Raw genomic sequence first — 23,167 nt, forward strand, 5'->3', positions numbered from 1 at the left:
GTATTAGACATTTTTAGATATGTCAGAAAAACATTGTTTTAGGATTTTAGGTGGCTCAAGAACAATGACTCTCTTTCTCCACAAAGTTCAGAAGCCATAGGGAGACATATGTAACAGACTGATACAAATAAAAATATAACATTTATTACTGATGAAGTGAAAAATATGGCGTAGACTTGTTGACAGGTAGAATGCTAATGATTCACCCCAAATTAAATGGATTTACCTACCCAGTTATTTTCATATTTGGACAATTTGAGTCATCTGGAGTCAGGCTCTGTGATGCATGGTTGAAGAGCAGAACAGAAGGCACTCTTTTTGAAGGTAGGGGTTTAAGGAGAAAAAATGGAAGAAAGGGCTGAGATGCCTATGTTCAGTTAGTTCCCTTTTCCAAACTCACTAAGGAAGGTCCAGGAGTGTTGTTCTACCATGGTCCTTCCAAATGGAAATATGTGATATGGGTTATAAGTGTTCCCTTGTGTTAAGACTCTCCAGAGAAACAGATCCAATATATAAGAGGGGATTTATCATGGGAATCAGCTCTCACAATTATGGAGGCTGAAGGCCTAAGAACTGGGGGCTGCTCATAGAAGTCCTAGAGTAAGGCTTGAGAATGTGGAGCTCTGACATCTAAGAAAGGCAGAAGAAAATTGATGTCCTAGCTCCATAAGAGAGCAAATTTGCCCTTTTCTGACATTTTTGTTCTATCTGGGCTAACAAGGATCCAGGTGATTGCCTTCCCACATTGATGAGGGCAGATTGTACTTTGGAAACAGTTTCACAGAGACACCCCAAAATTTGTTACTAGCTATGTGGGCATTCCTTAACCTACTTAAGTTGACATATTAAATTAACTATCACATCCTTCTTCTTTCATATGTATTTCACTGTGTTCCTCTGATACTGTTTGAAATTTTAAATGATGTCGTTTTCTTCTCACTACAACCTTTAATGGACATCTTCCCCTATTGAATCGCATATAAAGTCCTTGGCACCTAAGATTACTATGAACTGGCCCCACAATATCTAAAATTGACACCTGTAGTTTGCATCCCTATAGTATTTTCACCCTCAAGTGACTTAGCTTATTATTTAGTTTTTAAAAAATCCAGAATTTGGACATTTTCACACCTAATGGTAGTAGTTCTCACATTGACTTGTATAATAAACTATTTCATGTCCTTTCCTCCTGAGTGGCAACCTATAGAAGTATAAGAGATCTTAGTAAGAAGGGATTCGAGGATATTGGGGTGGAGGGTAGTCTCATAAGATCCAGGTGAGGTTATATCAGCATTATGGTATATGAAATTTCATATAGTTTGCATTAATATTGCTGATTAGGGATATGAACTTATTTGATGTCATTTTCCTGTTCTTACCTTCCCTGCTGAATACTAAAGAGCTAAAATTTGTTAATCTCTATGTTACGACTTTTTACTATAGAGCGCTTAAAAAAATCTATAACTATTGAATTTACTTATTGATTACTTATCTGTTATCTTTCTCCCTTCATAGGATATAAACTTCCTAATTGTTATGTTTGTGTAGCTTTTCAGTATGATTGGCACCACATAGACCATAAATACAATATGAGTGAATCCTCTCAGTTATTCACTTGCTCACTTCTTCTCTGACTCTCTCTCCCTTTCTACCCACCCATAATCAACTATACTTAATTAGAAATAAAAGAATTAATTTCAAATATCTTATGAAAATATAGTAGTAAGTCAATGGTAGTATAATGTTGTTTATATCATGAGACAGTAATATGTGGCCAATTCATTGAATATTACTATTTAATTTCTATTTTTATATATTTTTGCAACTATATATGAATACTTATGGAGTTTTATAGGTGCTTAGTAAATACTGATTGCATTTATGGCAATATATTCATTAATAACTGAAATACAACACGAGCACTACTGCTAGGTTGTGTGGTAATTACAGTTCAGTTATTTTAGAAATTGCTGAAATGTTATTCCTGAGTGCCTCTATTATTTTACATTCCTACCAACAATGTATAAGTGGTCCAGTGTCTCCACATCTTCCTTAGCATGCAGTGCTTTTGCTAATTTTTGTTTGTTTTAGCCATTCTTTTTTCTGTTGTTGTTCTTTTTTTATCTGAGAAAGGGTCATGCTTTGTCACCCAGGCTGGAGTGCATGCAGTGGCATGATCATGGCTCACTGCAACCTTGGCCTCCCAGGTTCAAGTGACCCTCCCAACTCAACCTCCAGAGTAGCTGGAACTGCAGGTGCATGTCCACATGCCTGGATAATTTTTATATTTTTTTGTAGAGACAGGTTTTTGCCATGTTTCTCAGGCTGATCTCAAACTCCTGGGCCCAAATGATCCACCTGCCTTGGCCTCCCGAAAGCCTGGTATTACATGCATGGGACACTGTACCTGGCCTGTGTTAGCCATTCTGATAGGTGTATATTATATTTCGTGTGGTTTTAATTTGCATTTTCCTAATAACTAAATTATTTGTATTCTTGTCTATTCTCTGCAGTGAAATATCTATTTGTGTCTTTTGCTGAGTTCTAATTGTGTTATTTAATTACTGAATCTCAGATTTCTTTATATATTATAGATACTAGTTCTTTGTTGAATATATTGTTTTCGAATATTTTCTCCAAAGCTATACTTTGTCTTTTAAACAGGGTATTTCTCACACCCCAATTTTTTAATTTGTTGAGTTAATTGATAAATTGTTTCTCATATTAATGGTGCTTTATTTTTTATTTTTTTCTTTTTGAGATAGTCTTGCTCTGTTGCCTAGGCAGGTATACATAATCTTGGCTCACTGCATTCTCTACCTCCTAGGTTCAAGTGAATATCCGGTCTCAGCTTCCCGAGTAGCTGGGACTACAGGCGTGCACCACCACACCCAGCTAGTTTTTGTATTTTTGATAGAGATGGGGTTTCACCATGTTGGCCAGGCTGGTCTCAAACTCCTGACCTCAAGTGATCAGCCCACCTCGGCCTCCCAAAGTGCTGGGATTACAGTTTGAGCCACCACACCTCGTCTGATGGTTCTTTTGGTGTCAAGTCTGAGAACTCATCGCTTAACCCTAGATCTTGAAGATTTTTTCTTGCATCCTCTGAAATAGAGTTTTACATTTTGTACTTAAGTCTGTGATCTCTTTTGAATTCATGCTTATAATGTGAGATTTAGGTTGATAGTCATTGTCTCTGGACATCCAGTTGCTTCAACACCATTTGTTGAAAAGCCTATCCTTCCACTTTTATATTGCTTTTGTACCTTCTCAAAAGTCAGTTTGACTACTAATGGATGTGGAGTTTCTTTTGGGGGATATGGAAATATTCATGATTAAATAATAATGATGGTTGTACAACTCTATTAATATACTAAACAGAATCTATAATTATTGAATTTATACTGTAAAGAGGTGAAATATATGGTATGAATTACCTATCAATAAAACTGTTATTTTTTAATGTTGGATATATTTGTATTAGGTCTGTTTCTGGGTGCCCTACTTGTATTCATTGATCTATATGTCTGTCTCTCTACCAATATCACACTGTCATGATTAAGGTAGCTGTGTGTTTAAGCCTTATTTCTGGATAAAGTGATTTCTCTCGTATTCTCCTTTTTTATCTAGATTGTTTTAGTTATTCTAGGGTCCTTGTCTTTCTATATAAATTTTAAAGTAAGTTTTAAAATGCGTACTAAAAACTTACAGGGAGTTTTATAGGAATTTTATTAAGGACATAAATTTGTTTGGGAAAAATTGACATCTTTTTTACATTGAACCTTCCAGTTCATGAACCTGGTTTATCTCTCCATTTACTTAGTTCTTTTATTTCTTTCCTTGTCATTTTGTAATTTTCAATATATAGATCCTGTGCGAGTTTTGTGAAATTTGTAGTGAGTATTTCATTATTTTGGAATGATTTTAAATGGTATTATGTTGTTCATTTTGCCTTTTAACTTCCATTGTTAATGTATACAAATGCAGTAGATTCTTCTGTGTTCATCTTATGTCAACATTCTGCAGTATCTTGCAGTATTGCTGAACTCAGCCTTTAAGTTTTTAAGGTTTATACCTATTGGACTTTAAAACTTTTATATTAATTAATATTTTTATCTTCCTCTGAATAACACCAGGTGTTTAAAATGCTAACTTGAATCACTTCTTTTTGAGGGCTATTAATTGCAGTCTAGTATTTTAGATTTGCCTTCTTTTCACCCTTAAAAATACTTATTATAAGTATTCTTTTTGTTGCTTTTTTAGTCAATGATTATCTAGATTTCTCAAAATGTTAACTTAGCTTCTAATATCATCATTCTTTACTTAAAGTTTAACCAGATAAAAGTATAAAATTATATTTTGACACTTATTTTAACAGTTTGAAAGTAATATTTTTCCATTGTGTTCTTGCCCCTTCTTTCTAATGAGAATTCTTTGTCCACTCTAATTGTTATTCCTTTGTAAATATTTACTTTTTTTGTTCTGGTTGCTTTTAAGATTTTTCTGTCCATCTTGGGCATCCACTGGTACACTAATGTGAGTTGTTAATTTAGGCTTTGTTTTTATTAAACCTTTTCAATGTTCAGTATGTTTCTTTTTTTCTAAAAACATTTTTTATATAATTCATTCTTAAACAGAACCTAATTTGATATTTAATTGTCCTTTGAGATTTTTGTCTTCATTTTTTCTATTAAAGTATAAATTCCACACACTGAAATAGTCATTAAGTGTGCAGCTAATGAGTCTTTGCAAATGAATATTTACCTGTGTTAGCATCCTACCTGTCAAGATAAAAAACATTTTCATCCCTGCAGAAAGTTCCTTATGTTCCACTTTTTCAAGTCCTCTTTTTTCCCCACACACAATGTGTAGAATGTTAAAATTATACTCTCTGCTCTTTGATTTTTATAATGAATTTAAATATCTATTTTATATCTTTCAGGTTGTTCCATTATTTTTAGGTTTTTCATGCCAGTTAATACTTGCAACTTCTGTTTGCTCCCGATGATGGTTGTTAATGCATCGTGTATTCTTAGCAGATTTTTTTGTTAATTATGGGAGATCCATATGCTCTGGAGGGTATACATATCTCTATATAGAAAATAAATTCATTTTTGCTAGGTTTCAAATGGATTTGTAGGAGTTTGTCTAGTATTTGTGTTAACATTTCAATTTGGGATTACTAGACCACCACTAGAAAGTGTAAATTTGGGTTTTATATCAGTTCAGATTAAAGTCACATTTCTTAACAGATTATACCCTTTGTATCCATTTCCTACTGCTGTTGTAACAAATTATTAATATCACAAATTTCATGGCTCGAAACAGCACAAATTTGTTATCCGACGACTCTGCAGGCCAGAAGTCAGAAGTGAGCCTATAGAGTTGAGTTCCTTCTGGAGGTTCTAGGGGAGAATTGTTTTTTTTTTTTTTTTTTTTAACCTTTATTGCCTTCTAGAGGCCACCTGTATTCCACAGCCTATGGCCTTTTCATATAAAAAACCAGCAGTGTAGCATATTCAAATATCACTCCCCACCCCCGCTTTAGTTGTCATATTACCTTCTGTACCTGTGTCTTTGATCCTCTCATATCCCTCTCATAAGGACCTCTGTGATTATATTGGGTCCACCCATATAATCTAGGATGACATCCTATGTTAAGATCTTTCAATTAAATCAATCTTTAAAGTCCCTTTCACTGTGTAAGGTGGTACAGGTGTAGCATTTCTAATCTGTAAATCCCAAATCCTCCAAAATCTGAAACTTTTTGAGCCTCAACATAACACCTAGATTCCCCCATGTAAGCAACCATACATTGTCTACATGGGTGGGTGAGATCCTGACACCTTTGCTTTTTGATGGTTCAGTGTACACAAACTTTGTTTCATGCAGAAAATTATTTAAAATATTGTATAGAATTACCTTCAGGCTCTGTGTATAAAGTGCATATAAAACATAAATTAATTTCCTGTTTAGACATGGATCCAATCTCCAAGCTATCCCATTATGTATGTGCAAATATTCTAAAATCCAAAAATTTTTGAAATTAGAACCACCTCTGGCCCTAAGCATTTTGAATAAGGGATACTCAAGGTGTAATATATTCACAGATTCTGGGGATTAGGGCTTGAACATTTAGTGGGGAGCATTATTTAGCCTGCAAGGTCTCCTTTCTCTAAATTTTAGAGATAATATACTTCTTTAACACTTGCATGTGTTAAGGGTGGAGTTTTACTGTCCATCTGTCTCATGGTGAATTTCTCTAGTATCCCAGTTTTAAACCAGGGTTTTCAAGTTTTTATTTCATGCCTCATCTGTCTCTGTAGTATATTAAAATTCACTTGAAATAAACATATGGACACAGGGAGGGGAACATCACACACAGGGGCCTGTTGGAGGGTGGGAGGCTAGGGGAGGGATAGCAGGGGGTCGGGGTTAGGGGAAAGATAGCATTAGGAGAAATGTCTACTACAGATGACGTGGAGATGGATATAGCAAAACATGATGGCATGTGTATACCTATGTAACAAACCTGCATGCTCTGCACATGTACCCCACAACTTAAAGTATAATAAAGAAGGCAAAGAAGTGATAATAGAAAAAAAAAAGTTCACTTGCCAACCCCCAGAGGTGCTTTCTTACACAATTCCAGGAAGTGCACTTATATTAGATGGTATATGAATGGCATCTCCTACAGTTGTGCAGCCTTGCATTGAAGCCAGCCTTCCATCCACCATCTGCTTAATCTTGCTACTCTGGCTTAGCTCTTTTGTTTTTCAAACTCAGTTGTATACATGTGTTCACAGATAATTTTGGTATTTTTCTTTCCCTTTGTTTAACCAGCATTTTTGTGAATATAAAGAGAGAAGGCTCAGTTTACCATGTTGGAACTTCACCTTCATTTTACAGAGGAAGAAAGTGCTTCCCATATAAGTTAATTGACTTATCTGAGGACACCACTAATAAATTACCAAATCAGGGCTAGAACTTTGGTGTCCTGACTCTGACATGAAAGTTCTTTTGTAAATCTTAATAACAGTGCTTTTATTATGTTTCTTCCTGTTATCACTGATACTCATTATTAAATTGTCGAATTACACAGAACCCAATGAAAACTATGTTGTATGTCTTTGTGAACTGTAACACATATACAATAACAATTCATTTATTATTGAAACATTTATTGAGATATATCATTACACTAGATGCTAGGTGTACAAAACTGATTGAGACGTGATATCTGCCATCAGGAGGTCATAGTCTAGCAGAAGAAATAGGTGCATAAACAGATAATTACAATGCATTGTGCTTGAGTCATTTGAATTCAATATATACTTAAGCTGTTGTGAAAGGTGGGATCAATTAGGTGGAGAGGAAAGAGAATGTTCAGGATATTTCTTTTTAAAATAGTTATTACTGGATAGGTGGATGGATAGGATTGAGAGATGCATAGATGCATAGTTATGTGACAAAGCAGACATAGTAGAATATCAATTGTAGATTCTAGAAAGGAGATACATAGTTCCTAACTGTATCAGTCTTTCAACTTTTGTCTATGTTAGAGAATTTTATAACAACAGGTTGGGAAAGAATCATCTTCATCTTTATTATAGCTATCATTCATTGAGTGCTTAGTGTGCCAGGGATTTTTAAGAGCTTTGCATGATTTAACTCACTTAATTCGCATATCACCTGCAAGATAAGCACTATCATTATCTTCATTTTATAGAAAGTTGGGCACAGAGAAGTTAAGTAACTTGTTCAGGCTCATACAGTTAAGTGACAACCCATTATACCAGACTGTCTGAATCTAGAATTTTCACTCTTAACTTTGACAGAGATATCTGTAAAATGTTGAAAGGATTTTTTTTTTTTTCCAAATAAAGTGGGTAGGGATGAGGAAGCATTACAGGCAAAGGACAAAACATATTTGCGTAGAAGGGAAAAAATAGCATGAATTTTTCAAGGAAAAGAAAATAATTCTGGGTGGTGAATGTAATATAAAATATAAATCATTGAGCAAGGGAGGATATTGGGGGGTTGGGAGGACTCTGTAAGAATTGGCAGTATTTGGCTTTCCCTGGTAGCTGAGAGGGATCCATTGAAGGATTTTTAAAAAGAAGATTGGTGTGTTTAGATCTCTATTTTGAAATGGGAGCTCTGATATCAGTGTGGAGAATGGATTTCAGCTAAAGCTTTTCATTTTTTATTTATTTCCAGGTGAAAAATGCTACAACAAAATAGAACAGTTTAGAGATCAATAAATGGTACAAGTAAAGTGTCTGGAAGGAACTCTGCTTTCTTAACAGAGAGTGCATTCTGCAGAAGTTGAAAGTGACCCTAATCTGAGAAGTGTAGTATTTTTAGCATTAGTAGATATGAAGAAAGATGTCTCTTTTTCAGCTTAAGACATTATTAATAAGAAGTCTGATTTCCAGGTTTATCCTGACAGTTCATATTTTTCTACCATCTTCATGTTTTCTGGATCTTATAACTTTTGTGAATAGCTTGATTAGTTGACATTGGCCTCTGTTTCTGAGAAAACTTCATAAGCCTAATGTTTCCCAAATGGCATCTGTTGTCACCACTTCTCATGTTGTGTGAGAGGGCTGAGTGAGTGGTTGGGACCCTTTAAGGAAAGAAATTGAGAGATAAATTAATTATACAGATTATTGAAGTTTAACAATATCCTGATATTTTCTAACCATTACTATAAAAATGATTCAATCAATATTCATGAATATATGCTAAAACTACTGAGTGAAATGCTGTAAGAGAAACCTATGCAATCTCAAAGTAGCTTCCAAATATTACTGACCAGCTATAAAAGTAAAATGATACCTTTTGATTTAAATAACAAAGAAGTATTGTGATAAACAACACCATCAACAACAGGAAAAACTGACCATCCTTTCCTCCTCTATGTAGTTTGATTAATTACAAAAAAAAAAAAACAAGAAATCAATAGCATCACATTCCAAGTTGAATCAGAAGTATCTATATTGAAATAAATAAATAAATAAATGGGAAAAAAAACCAAGAAAAAAATAAAATTGAATAATATTCTGTAAAATAATGGGTACAGGTTCTTTAAAAATGTCAATGTAATAAAAGACAATAAAAGGTTAGGGAACTGTTCTCCATAAAAGGAACGTACCACCAGAAAAAGCATGTTGATTAAATCTAGGGTCAGAGAAACAGGAAACAAACAAAAACAAGAATCTACCCAACTGTAAAGGAGTTATTGAGTCGATTTCGAAAATTTGAGTACAGATCATGTGGTAAAATGATAGTTTTGTGGCACTGCTGAATTTCGTAAATTGCTTCATTGTATTGTGGTTATGGAGATGTATGTTGTGGTCTTTCTAGAGAAGCTTTATTTTGTGTATTCTTAGGAGAATTATTTACTGACAAAGTGTCATGATGTCTGCTATTTTCTCTCAAATGACTTTCTAAAAATGAGTATTACAGTGAGAGAAGGAAGGAGGGAAGATCAGAGGCAGAGAGTAAAAACAGAAAGCAGACCTCAAAATGTTTATATTGGTTCTAGGTCAAAAGCATATGGGTATTCGTTGTGCCATTCTTTCAAATTTTCTGTAAGTTTAAAATTTTTCAAAAACAATTGAGGGGAACTTGGAATCCAGATGATCAAGTTCAAATGGAATGCTCTATAGTCTTATCCAAAGTTATTACATTCTGTGTGTTTTTTTTTTTTTTGAGACCGAGTTTTGCTTTTGTTACCCAGGCTGGAGTGCAATGGCGCGATCTCGGCTCACCGCAACCTCCACCTCCTGGGTTCAGGCAATTCTCCTGCCTCAGCCTCCTGAGCAGCTGGGATTACAGGCACGCACCACCATGCCCAGCTAATTTTTTGTATCTTTAGTAGAAACAGGGTTTCACCATTTTGACCAGGATGGTCTCGATCTCTTCACCTCGTGATCCACCCGCCTCGGCCTCCCAAAGTGCTGGGATTACAGGCTTGAGCCACCGTGCCCGGCCCTGTGTGTTATTTTAAACCAATCCTGCCCAACAGTTTTTTTTGTTTTGTTTTTTGTTTTCTTGAGACAGAGTTTCCCTCTGTCACCAGGCGCCAGGCTGGAGTGCAGTGGGGCGATCTCAGCTCACTGCAACCTCTGCCTCCCAGGGTCAAGCAATTCTCCTGCCTCAGCCTCCCTAGTAGCTGGGCCTACACGCACGCCACCACACCCAGCTGATTTTTGTATTTTTAGTAGAGACGGGGTTTCACCGTGTTGGCCAGGATGGTCTCAATCTCTTGACCTCATGATCCACCTGCTACAGCCTCCCAAAGTGCTGGGATTACAGGTGTGAGCCACCGCACCTGGCCAATGGTTTTAAAGTTTATACGTTTGCTTTATTTTATATTTGCCTGCTGTAAATTTGCAAACTGTTTAAATATTTCAAAGACCTAAACCAATATATCCCTTAGCATAAGGGTGGCAATGTACTTTAAAATTACATGTGATTTTGTGGCTTTATCACCAAGATTACATTAATTTCATATTCTCAGAATTAAAGGTTGATTTCCCTATATTTGACATTTGCTTGCAATGTTACTACATCATATAGATAAAAGAAGGTAGAAGGGTGTGAATTTGGGCAGAGGTTTCCCTGAAAAGAGCTTTTAAAGTTTCTACTTAGAAACTTGAACTCTGCCTTGCACTCTGATTTACACGTGTTCTAAAATTAAGCCTTTCCTCTGTATCTGGGAATCATTTGGGGAAAAAACATTAACCCATTTTCTGAAAGCATGTTGGAAGAAAGGCAGGCATCTTATTCCTCTTTTCACTCCATAAAATTTATGTAAGGACAGGTTTTGCCCATTTTAAACAGACACTCACATTTTTTTTTTCTAATGTAACACTATGGTAATCTTAACAAATATAGGACACTTTAGATTTAGCTTTGTTTCTTCCAGTTTTCCTCATTTGGACATCTTCTTTCTCAATTTTGTTCCAACTGTACAGGGTATAAGGAGAGACAGTTCCCCTTTAAGAAACAAAGGTTAACTGTGACTCCTCTCATGCAAAAGCCTGAAGAAGGCTTTTTGTAGTTGATGGAAGGGATGCCAAAGAATAAAAGAAAAAGCCCCTGCCATCTACCTAGCGCCTATACTCCCTGGAGCCGACAAAAAAGCTCAGTACCAGAGCTGAAGAGACTGTGAAGCACCACATTAGTGAAAAAGCCGATTATAAATAATAATGACCTTAGTGGATGATGAGAAATGCAGTAAAGTTTTTCTGAGCCAGACAGAATGATGTAGGGGATACAATATAAATGCATAGAAGTTTATAAGGGAAGCAGATGCTGAGAGATTCAATTTCTTCCTCCAATAATTTAAATTGATGGTGAATTTAGTAGGTGCTCAATAAATATTTGTTGAATGAGTAGGTAAACAAAAGCAGTCTAACAAATTTCCTAATGAAAGTTCATGAATTGAAGCATGTTTGCATTGCATCGCAACTCTGCATTAAACCTGTGTCTATTTCGGGAGTAAGATCAGAATCCTGTTAGAGGAACATGCAAAATGGAGATAGAAAGAAAACAGATATATGGAAGCACATGGAGCTCACTTTGCCTATGAGTTGTGTGCATTTTGAAGTGGGAGAATGGAGAGGGAGGGCAAGAGAGGCTGGACTGAGATTAAATTTTTGGAGTGATATTTGGTTTTCTGAGGCATAATCTAGTAAGGAGAAGGGCTTGATGTTTTTATTTAGTGATCGTGCCTCTAGTCCTTTGTTCTGAGGCCCATGTTTGTTTTTGCACTGATAGATTTGGAATTATAGGACATTCTTGGCTTTTGAACTAGCTCATTGTGCTGAATGTGGTAATTTTTGTGAAAGCATACTGAAACGTCTAAAATAACTGCCAAGGCAAAACAGTTTAGTATAGCTACTGCAGCTATATTTAGAGCAACAATATTTATACTTAGTCGGTTTTTAATCTCAGCACTCAGTTCGTAGGTATTCCAATTATAGGAACCCCATCATGCTTCCCTTGGGTCAGGGTGTCTTAAACGTGGCACTGTTAACATATTGAGCCAGATAATTCTTTGCTGTGGGGGCTGTCCTGTGCTTCGTAGGATGATAGCAGCCAGTAGCACCCCCTACCCCAAGTTGTAACAACCTAAAATCAGGGCATTTTTTAAAACTGTTTTTGTTAGAAGGAAAATCAGAGTCTTCTGAGAGAAAAAAAATGTTTGTTCTCTTCTTGGATGGTAAAAAAGTTGGCTTGTGTTAGCCAGGTGTGATGGCTCATGCCTGTAATCTCCCAGCACTCTGAGGCCGAGGTGGGAGGATCACCTGAGGTCAGGAATTCTAGAGCAGCCTGGCTAACATGGTGAAACCCTGTCTCTATGAAAAAATACAAAAATTAGCTGGATGTGGTGGCACATGCTGTAGTCCCAGCTACTTGGGAGGCTGAGGCTGGAGAATCACTTGAACCCCGGAGGCGGAAGTTGCAGTGAGCCGAGATCATCCCACTGCACTCCAGCCTGGGCAACATAACAAGACTCCATCTCAAACAAACAAACAAAAAACAAAAGGAAAAAAGAAAATTGGCTTCTGTTCTTTAGCCATTATAACAAGGGTAAGTCAGTTCTACCCCCAAAAGAAATGAGAGGTATTATTTGTATAACAGTTTGTGTTTTCTCTCTCTCTGTTTTTTTTCTCTCTCTCTCCTTCTCCCTCTACACACACACACACACACACACACACACACACACACACACTTTTCTAATAGTGACTACAAATTTCCGAGCAGTTAGTGGTAGATGAATACCAAGGCTTATTGTACCCTTTTATCTAGCTCATAGGTCAATTTGATGTCACTTTGACATAATTATTTAAGTGAGCTATTTTCTCCACAGACTGCTTTAATTTCGTGACCCTGGTCTCTGTGGGTCACTGTTATTAGACTCTGATTACCTCCTGGAAAATGAGTATGGCCACATACTTTCTTATGTGCATCCATACCTTTGGCTTACTTCTTAAATATTTTATTACTGGCTCCATTGCTTTTGGTTGGAAAAGAAGGTCCAATCATTGCTGCATAGATTATCATTCCACTGGGTGCCCTGGGCAGCAATTTCTGAACCATCCCTTTTGAAATTTTGTTCCCAGCTGGAGAAATGTCACAGTTGTCTCAGCTTTTGACTCTGACTTTTATTGAGAGATGCAAGGAATAGCAACACACTTTCAAGAAGAAGCAATGAGTGGTTGTATGCACATCTGGTGACTTATGGCTGAAGATTACAAAGCATTTAAAAATACTGATTAAGCCTCAACCTGTTGGGGAATTGTTCCCATAACTTTCATTCTTCCCTCAGATTTGCTGAGGTTCAGAGCTGTATTTAACTTGGTGAATCTTGTGCAATGCCCAGAAAGAGACCTCAGGAGCCCTGTCCCCAGGTTCTTAGTAGCCTTGACAAGAGTGTTGTTAAAATTGCAGTCTCTTCACAGTTCCAAAGAGAAGCCATTTGATGCTATTTCTATATGAAGTCTAAAACAATCTCTATATATATTTTGGCTTCTAAGATATATTCTGAAGTAAAATAGGAGGTTTACTGTCTTTGAGAAGACCATTTATTTTGTTTGTAGTAACTAGTCATGTTGGTCTCTTTTTCCATTCTCTTTGTTATATTTATTTGGATATTAATGTTGGCTATGCCCTTAAATGAAAAGAGTTAGGCATTTCCCAGATTTATGTTTTTAATATAAACACTTTACATTTTAAATGGTATACCTCTGGGGAGAAATGTATGAAGAATTGACGGAAGTTGGAAATTTTTAGTTAATAATTAACACCTACCATTAAAAACAAATGCCAATCACATAATGCCAAGGTGAATCTATCACATACCATAATCAAAGATTAATCAAAGTAATTACCAGGCAAACAGGGATTGAATAGAACTTAAAACCAATTAAACTATTTATTTAGACCGTACCAGTGAATAAACATTTTAGTATTTTAATTTGCTCCTCTTTTCATTTGCTTCAGCAATATGTTTGCTAATATGGCTGAGGTGCACAATTGCTATTTAATTAACCTATTTTTGTCAGCACCTCACATGAGCTGCATGAAGTAGATGTGCAAAAGTCTCAATAATAATGAGCCTGATAAAAATAACAAACATGAAATTTGTGCCAGTCATTTTACAAGTTATGCCAAATGTAACAAATACCTGAAGAAAAATAGAAGCAGGTTACCTTAAAGAAAGTAGATTGAAAATACTTTAAAAACATGTTGCACCAACACAAAATTACTCAAAAGTTTAGTAAAAATTTCAAAAATATATAATTGCCTTGTTTCTCTGTACCCCACTTTGCGTATCATTACCAGTAACTATTGGTAATAAATCTATTGGAGGCCATGTGTCTGTTGTTGGGATAATTGAGTTGATAATGAGCACAGAAGCGTTTGGTAGCGCACATCTTTTACTGAATCATGTATCCTTTGGGAGAGATCCTTTTCTAGCTATTGAGTAAGGCAGCATGATCATGTTGATCCTTTTTGCTTTTATTTCCTAAGACCAGTATCAAAACTCTAGCACAGTTTGGGTGGTCTTGACCTCAATGATACACATTTATTCACAAAAGATAACTTAACTGAACATTTGAAGAGAAGCCTCAACTTTCTCTACCTTTGGATAGTAGGAATGAAAGAAAGTAAGATGGAGAAATCCACGTTAAATATAAAGACGCTTTCTCCATAAAATCCCAGAGCTCTTTCGATTGGCACCATGAAGACAAAACCTCCTGATTGGATTTTTTTGTTCTTCACTCAGGTGTTTTACTGTGAGGCAGACACAGTTTGTGTACAACTAGATAAGACCATTTCCTGGCCAAGCTGACTTTTCTTTTTCCCACACATTTAAAATTTACTCATACTTACTGAGCAGATGTTTCAAGTTTTCTGAAACAGCTGCTTAGTAGCCAGTTGATTGTTGGCCCCCAAAGGTAACAAAGACCCTCTGTCCCCAAATTTGTGCCAGTCAACATGACTGTATTTCATTCCCATTACCCCACTGCTTTTATGAGGTATAAGCACCTTTCTAATGAAGGTCTATTTTCTAGATCTTAGGACAATAATAGAATGTCACATTATAAGGGTGTTCAGAGGTCTGCCGCAAAGCCCTTGTGCAGATAAGAAAACCGAGACTCACAAAGGTTTAGACCACCTGTTTTTTTGTTTGTTTATGTGTTTGTTTTCAGCAAGATGAGGATTAGAACTCAGATTTCTGGCTCCCTCAATGTTCTCCCTTCTTTATCATACAGGCTCCTTAATTACTGGCTGCTTTGCCTGTGGTAGACTTTAAATGATCACATGGTTCCCTTAATCACAGCCTTTTCATGAGTGACACAGGAGCTGAGTCTCCCTTTTTCTAAAATGGAATATTTTACATCCATAACAGACTTGCTTAACCAAGGTCAAATTTACATAAACAAATGTCTTAAGGGGGCCAGCAGGTAGTAAATCTGGGCAAAGGCATGTGTGGCAACATTTTGATAAAGTGCAGAACACATGTTCTGTTTAAACATGTTAACATTCAAATTCCCAACCTCTCTCTTACCAAACCAAGCATGTCCACAGGCTACTGGTTTATAACCCCTGACTGCATCACAATGCAGAGTAAAGAAGAGTGTTCTTACAGTTATGCAAATGGGATCCATATCACCAGTTCCTTTTAGAATACTAGATGTCTGGAGTGTGCCATGCCAAACCCTTTTGCTCTGAATGCTCTGGACTTCTAGTACTCAATGAAAAGGCACAACTTTGGGGACATAAAACACCCCTGTTAGGCAGTCTCCCCAGAGACTAACTCTGAAAATAACTTACATGTGCATGTCGCATAAAATCCGTAGGAGAGATGGTGCTACTGCCTGTAACCTTTCCGGGAGCTGCTGAGAATCCCTAACAGACAAACCAAATCATAGGGCAAATCCACCATATGTACCGAACAACCAGTGTAATTATATTCTGTCGTTGAGGAATCACATAAATTGCCCATTGGGAAAGAAGCCTTAATCTCCACCCCTCCCCCGAAATCTATAAACAGCTGTGTGAGTCTCTGTATTTCTGAAAGCTTGAACACATCTGATCGGAGAATCAACTTGATTTCCTAATCAGGTTAGATGTGAGGAGAGCCAGTTAGAGATGTGTGTGTGTGATTCTCCCAGTGTGCGTCTTTGATTCATGTGCTAATTATGTCGATCCTTTGGGGAACACAGCCAGGAAGCTGGGTCCTCCTTGATTAATGCTGGCGGAGAGCCATGCAGCGCACAGCGGAGAGCAGTTCAGCATCTCTAGTCCCAGCTGAGAATATGGTCCCATTATCTCCCAGCTGCCTAAGCAATCCATACGGGCCTGTTGTGCGTGGATGATCAGTGTAGTGGAAGCAGGGACTTGCTGAGAGCTGAAATCACTGTTTGATTTGCTGTAACATGTAAAGCGAAACTGGGACATTTTACTTTACAGTCTGTAAGTACCAGGTTTTTCCCCCTCTTTCTCCCTACAGCTCCAAGTGAATGTGACTTTGCAAGCCGCATTTGATTTTCTGTTCCATTGCTCTTTGTTGAATAAAGCTGGTGAGATAGAGTGTAATCTGTTTAGAGCTTGCTGTTTCTGTTTAATCTCTTATATAATTGATTCATACAAGGAAATAGGAGCCTTTCAGAATGCTTTTATAGAAGTTAGAAATTATTGGCTTTGTTTTTAATTTGGAAGCGTGGTTGCACTATCTTTGGTGCCAGGATGATTAGAGCATATATTTACCTTCTTCTGTACCTCTGGCCATTGCAAGAAAAATGTAAGTAAAATTAATGCATATATAAAGAGATAATCATATATGCATGTCTATATAAAAGAAATGTATCTCTGTATTTCCAGAATTTAAATTTAATATAGTTTATTTTGCTGTTCTCTGCTGCCACTAAGAAATGCAGAAACAGAAAAGTTTCTCTTGTTTTTCAGTTGCATGCTGTTTAGAAACTTTGCCTCGGAGCTGGGCAGGATAACTATTAGAAATATTTGCAAATATAAACTGCATATCTCCTTTTTTAAGAGATAGTATATAAAAAGAGTCTCTGTTTAGCCCCTTATTGCTTTTGAATGCACCATTTTTTGAGAAGTGATGTGAATTTTAAAAAATCACTTTAAATCTTGTTCATTTATCTTTTTATATATCCCCCAATGCCATCTATCAAATTAATAGTTGTTATTCATGCAAGATAAATTAATTGTAAAAATGCTATTAGAATTTAATATTGTTAATAATATATGCATGATGGCTTCAAATGATCAATGCCTTAGTGAAATTAAAGATTGTTATCACCATGGAAAGGGATTTGTGGATTTTTCTGTTTCCCTAACCTAAATATAAATCATACTTTTCTTTTTGGATTAAAAGTAGAACAATTGAGCTGTTATAAAAATTGAATTTGACTAAAAGTGGCTTGAACAATGTGAACCAACGGCCAGGGCTAATGTAAAGCAATGTGAACTTAAAATCATTAATACCTGAAAAAGGGAATTGAAGTTCCCACACTGAGCTTGAGACCATGAAGCCTGACGATCCCATAATTTCCAGAGTGGGCAATACAATTTCCCTGAATAGGCAGTAAATCTCCAGGCAGAGAAAAACCACAGACTGTGAACTATAGAAGCATCTCACTGGTGAGGATGGAGTATGTTCTCATTAGATTTGGTTGAGAGGAACCATGCAAGAGAGAGAAGACTCAAAATAGATGGTTGTCTACATGAGCACAGGCATTTTCAGAGTTTGAGATTTGGAGGGAAAATGATCACAAACCAGTACAGAATGCTTAACATCTGGTGAGATGCAGCAAAAGAAGGACTCTGGTACCTCTGAGTAACAAATAGTCCCAGGGCTGTCTTTGCTAAGTTATCGGTTTCCTGATAAAAAATAAGTATGTGAAAAGGTCTGATAATGAAATCTGAAATAATGGCAAGTGGTTTCGATGGCTCTATTTTCCCTAAACAAAAGGCTGGCTTCATGCCTTCTTAAAAAACTGAACTGACTTTTGTGAGTGATGATTCCTGGTGAACCCTTAGTTATATTTTTAAGTAATTGTTAGTGTTTTTCTGACTACTACAAGTATATATGATCTTGCGTAAGATGTGATCTTGTTCTAAGAGGGTGGTAAGAATAGAAATAGGGTTAGTTAAGATCCAGTGATTTATTTCTTAAATAAATGCTTAATTTGTATCTACCTGATTGAGTAAATACTGGTTCTTTTGAGTTTTAATTTATTTTTTTCCTGAACCCTTCTATTTGTATTTAGTAGAACCTATTGCCTTCTGTAGAGAAGTATCTTCCCAATGTAGTTAAATTTGATTTTTTATTTTTCATTAAAATATTTAGAAATTTCAACTCATACCTTAATGATGTTAAACATTTTTGTAGCCAGTCACCACAAAGATCAGAGAGGTATTTGCAAGATTTATAGTTTGCTCTTATTACTTTTGGAGTGTTTAGATAGTTTTATAAAATTGGTACACTGTATCCCTAGTTGTTTGTGCTTCATCTGCAGGAAAGTGGATTGAACATTCCAGGGGTTAGTTTAGGATATGTGGTCTCTTGACAGATTGGGAAGCCAGATGGGTGTTACATATACCTTGTAAGAGGTACTTTTAAAGCCATAACAATTTGATTGGTCTTCAAAATAAATTTAAAGTGCTATGAAAGAGAATAAAGGAAAAGTCCTGAGTTTTATATGTAAAGATAGTAAAGATAGTATATCTCTGTATGTATTTGCATGCATACAAATCTACCCAACAACTTTGTGAACAATTTCTGTGCCACCCAAGAACACTACCTCTTTAGTTCCTAGAAAGCCCTGGGGTTGAGAAAAATGGAAAGAATTTCATAAATTGGGTTACATCAGCAGAGAGTAAAGTTCTCTTGCATTCTGTTTTAGATCTTTGGAAGACTGTTTTGTTTGACCCCAGAGCTGCTGGGTTAAGCACAAAGAAGATGTTATAACATCCAGCAACATTTGGAAGCAGGACCTCTGCACACAAATTATACCCTAGCCCTTCTTAACATCTTAGACCAGCCAATGTGAAGCAAGAAATGCAGTTCTCTGACTATCTCCATGATGACATGTTAAAGAGTGACTATGAGATGGGACATGGTGGCACAGTTCTATAGTCCCAGCTACCAGGGAGGCTAAAGTGGAAGGATAGGTTGAGGCTAGGAGTTTGAGGCCTGCTTGGGTAACATAGTGAAACTCTGTCTTAATTAAAAAAAAAAAAAGTAAATATGGCTGGATGAAAAATAATGAATTTTATAACTCTAATAATTTTTCATGATTTTAAATGTTAGCAAGGCTTAATTATCCATTGTCAAAGTATATACTCCATTGGTTATCTCTAGTAACAGTGGAAGCTTGGAGTTAACCTCTAAGATGCTTTGCAACTCTAACAAGCTTCTTAACCTCTCTGTGCCTCAATATCCCCCAGTAAAATGAAATATGATTTCTATAATCTTTTCTAGGTTAATAAAGTTATGAACTCAGGACACTTCATTCTAACTGGTCACTCACTCCTGGAACATCCTTCAAATTGCCTAGAGACAGGGTGATATGTGATGTAGCTGTCATTTTAAACAATATTTCACTAGGATGTTTTCAGTTTTTCTTCTTTCATTTATCTTTCTTTCTTCCTCCCTTTTTCCTCCTTCCCTTCCCTCCATCTTCCGCTACCCCCTTTCTCTTTCTCTTTCTACCCACGTCCTTCTCTTTGTCCCTCCTGTTCCCTGTTCCCCTCTCCCTCTGCCTCGCTGATTCCCTTTTACATCAGTGAATTGTCCTCAAGTCAAGTGTGACCTGAGAAACAAGGTTGGGATTGTCTGTTCATTTGCATAACCTGTTTGCTACTTTCTCTTACGATAGTTCATTGAAGTATAAATGATATACTGCTCTGTTATGTGTTAGAATTACTTAGTTTTAGGGATGTATGTGCATCAGGGACCCTGAAAGTTATGTTGCATATGTATGTGTGTATAGATTGCCCATGTTAATTTTAAAAGTAAAAGTGTTATTTATCTTCTAAATTGAAGATGATTAAGATAAGGGATTCACCTTAATGTATTAAACTAAAAATATTTAATTTAAAAATAAAACAAGTTAACCATAGTTCATTTCAAAGTAGCAGGATATTAAAGAGCTTGATTTTCAAAAAGAGAAAGTAAGTTCACCAAATGATCTGATTGTTCTGTAAGAAATTGTCTTCTCAAACAGGATGGAAAATAAAAGGCATACATTATTTTATTAGCAAATAGATACCCATCCACATAATCAAGTAAGCAACTTTGTGAAACATAAGAAAAATATTTCATGACTTTTTTTTAAATGATACATTTCCTGTAATCTTAGGATTGTTTATCACTAGATAAGTCCTCTTAGTTGAAAACAACAGATGATGAGGTTACTAAACCCAGCACTAATGAGTGCTTCTTGATATACTCAAACCAAACTATGAATACACTTCATTTCAGCATCTTGACTGCAGGTACTGAAAAAAGCTAAATTAATTTCAGAATTTATACTTGTAGAACAAGGATTATAGTGCTTTTTGTTTCTTCCACTATTAGATGAAATAGATGGAATGGCACAAGAATTTACAGGCTAATATTTTACTGTACAGTTGACAATATATATGCACTTATAAATATTTTTTAACATCAAGTGTACTCCAGGATGGATGATAAGTGGCCATTTGATGACAGTAATAGCTTGGAAGGGCTCATCTTATTTCAGATCAGGGTAGTGTTATGACAGCTTTTAAATGTTAGTTGAAATATTCATTTTTCTCTCCATTTTTATTATTATTGGGAGGTCTCTATGTGTCTTACTATTCTGGAGTTTGATTCCTTATTGAACTCACAGACTGTATTTGATGCATATATATATATATATTTTTTTTTTTTTGATGCAGGGTATAAAATTAATTTTCCAAATCTCATAAAACTGAGTAGATATCCTGGCTTTTTAGGCAGCAGGCCTGTTCTAAGTAGAATCCATAATGTGAAATAATTTGTTTTATCGTCGTGCATCCGTCTATTACCAAAATGATATTGTACTTATGATCTATTTCAATGCAAACTATATAATACTGACAGACATTATTTGATAATTTGTGGCTCTCAAATCCTTGATTATAAAGTTACCAAGCAGCTTCAGGGACATTGCTTTTGCTTTTAATCTAGTACTTCTGTTGACTTGAGATGTTCCATTCAGTATTACATAGTTAATAGCTCCAGTGGCTTATCAGACTGTTGTATTGTGTAGTTAAAAAGTTAAAGTTGTAAATTGGACACAGACATGACTCCAGGTCTTGTACATGGCTTCATGTCTTCACCTCTATTCCAAAGTAAAAATGTAGGTCCTTTTGCATTTTCATGTGAAATTTCTCTATGTTTTAAGGGAGGAATGGGGTGATTTAAAATGAAGAGGACTGCATCAGAAGGAGCTGCAAAGGAGTAAAGCTTTTCTTATGTTTCGATATAAAATTCAGGGCTATACATTCTGAAGATATGACAGAATTTAGAGAAGCTGACTATGCCAGACATTTGGCAAAGGGGACTAAAGGAGACAGATTTAACACTTGCCAGAAGGAAACCCTGTATCAGTGGATAGAAATATGAGTGTCCTGCAACCAGGCAACAAAAAAAAAAAAAAGAAAGAAAGAAAGAAAGAAAACAATGTAAATAAGAAAGTAGAGTGTGGTTGGAAGAGCTGTGGTTTCATTCTACAATGGAAAATTGTGGTAAGTGAGTGAAATATATCATATGTAAGGGCATTGGGACTAATTCAAAAATATTTTGCATAGGTATTGCTAAGTTACTGTGAAATGATTAAGAAATTTGGATTAGTGAAGAGATAAAGAGAAAAAGGAGCACATGTGGATTTGACTCTACTGGCTGACACACTGTAAAAATGTAATTATCTTAAATGAAGTGGGTATTGTGTCACCAGAGTTAGTTTGTCTTATTTCAGTGAGGGTTTCTGGAGCAGTTAGTGGGCATGTTCCATCTCGTTCAGTAGATATTGATAAGTAAGTATTTATGGAAAGTGTACAGCAGTTTTTACAGGCTGCTAGTAAACTACCTCGATCCTCTCCCAATGTTTGCGTTTCTGATCTACCACTCTTCTACTCCATGTATCTGTATTACCCCAAATAGTCCTAGGAGATGGTGTGAGAAGACAGAGTTTCAGAAAACTGACTTCATTAAATCACTTGAATCTTTCAGAAAGTAAATAAGTTCTTACTGTAGGGTATAATGCCATGCAATACTGAATGACTTCTCGTAATCATTTCACTTCACTTTTCCTTTACTAAGCATTGTGTCCAGAGTAGCATGTTTAGGTCTCCCAAGCATTTGGATAAATAACCTTGTGTGCTGGACTTGGACTCAGTGAGTCTTACTACTAATTAAACCAGTCATTTGCAAGAACTTTGCCTCCTCACTGGTTAGAATTCATTGCATTTGTGTGTTCCTTTCAGATGGGTAAAGCTGCTCAGGCACAGGCATAATGCTTGACTCCAGCGGTGAAAACAACCACCATCTCTCTGAAGAGAACAAATCATGTGTTCAAACATGGTCTCTGGCATCTTTATGATGTGTGTGTTAAGTGTGAATTTGGTAATTTAAGGTGTGTGACATCTACTCCCTTCCAGCTGTCTGGCTTTGTGCTTAGAGAGAAGAATAGCAACAGATTTAGAATGACACAGTCTTTCCCTAGAGTCTCCCCTCCGCTACCTCTCCCTGCAGGAATCCACAAGGGTATTCAGTTGATTGCTGTTGTTAACCTCTCTTGTAGGATTATATTTCTTGTTGAAAGTATCTTTTGCGGCATGTGAGTACATTTAAGAGATATGAAAGCTTTAAAAATGATTTTTCTTTTAAACTTTCTTACCTAAATTATTAGAAGGAAAAGAGTTTTTTAAGTTAACGTATGTGTGTGTGTGTGTGTGTGTGTGTGTGTGTGTGTGTGTGTGTATACATCTAAGCTAAGATCTTTGCAAACCTGTAATGTTCATCAAGGGCTGTGACTAAATAATACATTGGTTATAATGGGATTCTTTGTCCAAATCATTTTCATAACACATGAATAATAGACTG

General features: G+C 36.1%; 1 protein-coding gene across 17 annotated transcripts in view; it reads left to right on the forward strand.

Moving 5' to 3' along the window:
* The window catches only part of CNTN4 (contactin 4), a 994,033-nt gene that overhangs the window by 399,739 nt on the left and 571,127 nt on the right, over positions 1-23,167 (forward strand). For 2 of the 17 annotated variants that reach the window (XM_008982047.5, XM_078351521.1), the window contains exon 1: positions 16,101-16,828. The exons of 11 other annotated variants lie outside the window; for them this stretch is intronic. The gene's annotated coding sequence lies outside the window, so the exon portion shown is untranslated. Of the gene's footprint in view, positions 1-16,100; positions 16,829-23,167 lie in introns of those variants that run through there. 4 more of the 17 variants (XM_008982046.5, XM_035276147.3, XM_054245880.2 and 1 more) reach the window with 2 other exon arrangements.

Source organism: Callithrix jacchus, chromosome 15 (assembly GCF_049354715.1).
Source record: "Callithrix jacchus isolate 240 chromosome 15, calJac240_pri, whole genome shotgun sequence".
NCBI lineage: Eukaryota > Metazoa > Chordata > Mammalia > Primates > Cebidae > Callithrix > Callithrix jacchus.